A 4,827-nucleotide genomic window follows, 5' to 3' on the forward strand; every position below is an offset into this window, starting at 1 on the left:
GTATAAGAAGCCTCAGTAACATGGCCTGTAAACTGGAGATGCAGATCGAAGTAAAGAAGAATCTCAGTTCAAAGCATTCTCTTCTTCTCATTCTGTTCACTGTCTGTCAAACTGGATAAGCTAAATCACGCCCACATCTAGTGAGGACAGAACAAATGGTCTTACCTGTACACACTGCATATCCACCGGATTGCAGCCAGAGTGGATTCTGCCAGGGGCCAGGTAGGGCATTACAAGGGAAAGGGGGGCACAAGGAAATACTTTCTTATTCTCATTTAAAATGTCTCACTTTTAAACAAAAATAATTATCTGAGTCTTGCAATAAACAATTGATAGATTGATACATATATACCATCAGAACAGTGTACATCACTGTCACAACAGTGTTTGTTTTCATTCAAAGGCTTTATGATTTTTTCTATAATGGTGGGCGTGGACACCCTGGGACGATTTTTACATATTCAGCAGAGAGAGTTAGCTGTGTGCACTACTAAAAAAGGCTGTTCCAATTCTCAGCATTGCTCCTCTCTTTTCCTGAGTCCTTAGCAATTCTTCCTCTCACGATGACGTTTTCCTGGAGGCTAAGGAAAGAGTTTAGGGAAAGGGAACGGGCGCTAATTTTGAGATAACACCCCACGTGGCTACGTTGTGCAGCTGAGTCACGTGACCACGCAGCAACAAATCACAGCAGAGCCGGAAAAGGGGGCGGAGCAAAGTGTCTGTGCAGGAGAGGAGAGTCCAGCAGAGAGAGCTGCTTTTTCATGAAACGGGATGTAAAATACTAAACTTACAGGAACGTATACCACTACCAACGTTTGGATCGATATCTGCATCGATCAGCACACCCTTGTCTCCTGGAATGTAGCTGAGATCAGCGTGAACCACGTGGGTCTCTGCTCCGTCTCTGTGTTTCTTAAGACTTCCAGCTTCATCACGGAGTTTCTCTCGGCTTTTTGTGGGCTCATCTAAAGGTAAGCACCGAGCTAACTTTAATGCGGGTTCCGTTTATTTTGAGTTTAGCTCTGTTCAGAATAATAGATTGCTTGGGATACACTGGAGTTAGACAGACTGTAGAGTTTGTGATTGCTTGCCACATTATGAAATGGCGGTTGCTAGGGGGTAAGAATGCATATAGAAAAATAGTCTTGGAATATGAACAAAAGGATGGGCTGCAGGGCAGGAGAACAGCCAACCCAGGACAGGAAGCCACAGGTACAAGCCTGGGGGAGGGAAATCAGCCGTTAGAATAGGACTTCATAGGATGATCTCCAGATGCATCTGTATTTTATTTTCTTCGCGCGAAAATAAAGACTGTTTTTTGAAGTAAAAGTCTCCGCCTGATCGCTACCATCAAAAAGAATCCGTGAAAGCGCCGTACTTCTTCTTCTTCTTCTTCTTCTTCTTTTTTTTTTTTTTTAACACTATGTAGTCTTAATGTTTATTACGTATTATACACAAATGCAATAAGCAGCAGGTGCTATAGGCATCTACAAGCAACTGTATATACAATTCTAACATGTGATTAACTATTAGTTACTCAGTGTCACCCTTTCTATGCAAAACTAAGCAACTGAAAATAATCAATACTGCCTTAAAAGTGCACATGTGTAATTTATATAATTACGTCACCACATCTGATTAGAGTAACATTAAGCAGTTTTATATTACACAGAACAACCACAACAGAGCTCTACAATTAATAACATCTAATATCAGCTACTCTGACAATGAGCTGAACATCACTAATCATTACCGGTGCCTTTTTTGAGTCTCTCTGCTTTCCTCTCAATTTCTGTACATTATTTAAAACTCTTAATAAAGTTTATTACTAGTTTATTGCACTTTTTGCAATTTATGTAATTACTACACACTTAATGCATACATATTATTAAAATCTGGGCTATAATGGTTGTATTGATGTATAGCAACTTGAAATGCTCCCAAAAATGGCTCCACAGCATGTAAAAATATAATATAAACTCTGGTGGACTTGGTTCTATGGTAGGTCTTAAAGGGTTAAGAAACACCAGAGAGACTGAAGCTCATCACATTGATCAAGCAGGACTCATGATCTTCACCAGCAGCTCCCTCACAGGGAAATTTTCTGCACTCCTCCGTAGGCCCACTGCAGGAGATAAACCCAGCATTTCATGAACACTGTGATGGAGACCTTTGGTTTGTGTAATGTTATAAATACTCTGATACTCCCCAGAGGCTCCGGACTTTTACATAAAGATATTATATTTAGTCCTGTGGAAAGTTATATATTTAAGTATTTAAAAATATATGATCCTCTCTTGTTACTCTGGTATGAATAACTCTGAATCACTTTATAGTAAATAGCACACCATCTGCAAAAAACTGTGAAAGAATTCCAGATCACAAGTGTAGCCCTGGCTATATAAGTAGCTCATTATTTAAATTTGTTCATTAATATTGATAGTTAATTGCAAATGTTTAATGTGTTCAAGAATGTATACAAATGCCTGCAAAGTATGTGATGTGTGTCAGTTAAATGCACAACCTTTTTATTTGTATTTTGAGGTTTATGTCATTATTTTTGATATGGTATTGATATGTACTACAGCTCCAGTGAGACCTGAAGTAGTCTCAGGTAGAGGGGTTGGAGTAAGTGGGGAGCCGTGTGCACTCTGCAGGAAGCGAGAGAGACGAGAGCTGAACAGTGTCGAGTGAACGCAGAGTTCATAGAAGGGCGACAGACGTATTTTCGGGTTGACGGATAGTTAACTGGAGTCGAGAACTGTTGTACCCTACTGTGAGGAAAAGGAGAAGGACGTCTTGCTGGCGTGTCAGAGAGGTCCCTTCTGCTGGTGTGCTGAAGTTATGTGTTCAAGTGGGAGCACGTGGAAAGGACGACTGTGAGTGCTCTGCCGCGGCCTGCTGGTAGCCGTGACCCAGTTTCACCGCTATCCTCTTGAACTGCCTGGAGGTTTGAGTACTGTTGTTGCACGTGCTTTTTATTTTTACTGCTTGGCAACAAGTGAAGCGACCATATTGTTTTAGGTCCCAACGCACCCGAGCCACGACTCTGGCCTGCAACGAGGGGTTTGCTAGCAGAAAGACTGTAGCACTTGAGGTGTGTGTGTTTGGTGAGAGTGCGTGTGGGCCCACAATATGATTTGATTATTTTGTTTCTGTTGAGGTAGATACCTTACCATTGTTTAACAAACTTTATTGATTTTGCTTATTTTCTTTTGTGTTGTTAATTAAGCATTCACTAAAGTGGAGTTAACTTTATAATTGACCTGCTTGTGTGTGATTTATTTCCATATAGTGTAGTTTTATTGCATATTTAATACCATAAGCATTAAAAAGGGAGTATCAATAGGAAAGTAACAACAGGAACCCAGGGCCCCTCTCAATAGAACGTGGGACGGGTGTTACACAAGTTTGTAGTTCAACATACAAGTGACGACCTTTGACCTTCATCGGGTTTTATTTAATTGTGTCAGAGAAACTCAAACGTGCTCTTCATGCAGCTGAGTACATCAAGTGTTTAAAACAGAAGCTGTGCAGGTCTGAGATCTGCAGCTCTCTGAAACACCAAACATGTCCTTTTAATGCTGATATACAGTGACACAGCAACAGGGGTGATTAATCCTTTTGTTTTTTTGTCTTTAACTTTATCAATAAAACAGCTGCAGCTTTCACCGACAGTACATGTGGTACATTAACCTTTGTACTGTTTTCATCATAAAGCTGATTCTTCTGTCCTCACACACTCAGGATCTGAAGTTCTTCTCTTACATTTTCTTTCAGTATTACAGTACACTACAGTACATTAATCCATAGTTCCTGATTAATGAGGAGTTACTGAAGTACAAGCTTTAAAAAAAAAAATGTTACTGTCTTTACAGATGTGGCAAGAGACTAAAAACATGCTGTAATTTTAAGATATTTAATAATCAGCTCTGCACAGGAGCTGAAGCAGGGTGCAGCCTGTTGCTTTTACAGTATAATACTTGTAATAAAAGTACAGTAACAGTAATTAGTGACTGAGTAGCCCAGAGCGTTTCTCTTGATTTCTTTAGTCGGTGTAAATTCATTCACCTGCGCAGCTAAACGAATCCTGACAGCCGCGTGCTCATCTTAGCTAGCTAGGTCTCAGGACCTAGCTAAGGACGGTAGTTACGCATTAGCTGACAAACACATGTAACTTACTGAAAAAGTGCAGCGGGGCCTCGGGTCCTTCTGTCGGGTAGTCCAGTTTATTGAAGAACACCTCAGGCTGTCAGGTTAAAACACTCGGTCATGTTTTCATAGCGTAAACGCTGGCCCTCCTCTCAGAGCCTATGCTCTATCTCCCAAACAGAGATACACAAGTTTCAGCTGCCAGTCAATGCTGTTATGATAATGTTTCCCCCAATTTAACATCGCTGCGGTAGGAATTAGAATCAAACTTATGGGAATGGCGACCCCTTGGACAGAAATCAGCGTGATGAGAACTATTGAAAACTAAAGAAAGAATCTTTGGAAAAAAATTATCTGAGGAGAATAAATTTCTTTAACACTTCCCCCATCGGACCCCCACCCCACCCGCTAACATGGAGCAAGTGGGGTTTATGATCTATACTGCAGCCAGACACCAGGGGGCAATAGAGACGTTTTGGCTTCATTTTTGGGGTGCTGTCACATCGTCCATCTTTTATACAGTCATTGGGTAAAACCCAGAAGTGGCCATGTACAGCCACCATATATCAAACACTTCTGAGCTAAATTTTACAACAGACTGATAGATCTTCAAATAGCAGAACTTATTTGAAGATAGCAGAACTTATTTCATTAAATGCTTTTAAGTCCAGATTG

General features: G+C 40.6%; 1 long non-coding RNA gene across 1 annotated transcript in view; it reads left to right on the plus strand.

Moving 5' to 3' along the window:
• The first annotated feature begins 731 nt into the window (after positions 1–731).
• Positions 732–4,827, plus strand: part of LOC102205704 (uncharacterized) — a 15,698-nt gene continuing 11,602 nt past the window's right edge. Inside the window, exon 1 of the long non-coding RNA XR_312447.2 lies at positions 732–971. This is a non-coding gene — a long non-coding RNA (uncharacterized LOC102205704). The remainder of the gene's footprint in view (positions 972–4,827) is intronic.

This window comes from Pundamilia nyererei, unplaced genomic scaffold (genome assembly GCF_000239375.1).
Source record: "Pundamilia nyererei isolate P.nyererei 1_Seehausen unplaced genomic scaffold, PunNye1.0 scaffold00707, whole genome shotgun sequence".
NCBI lineage: Eukaryota > Metazoa > Chordata > Actinopteri > Cichliformes > Cichlidae > Pundamilia > Pundamilia nyererei.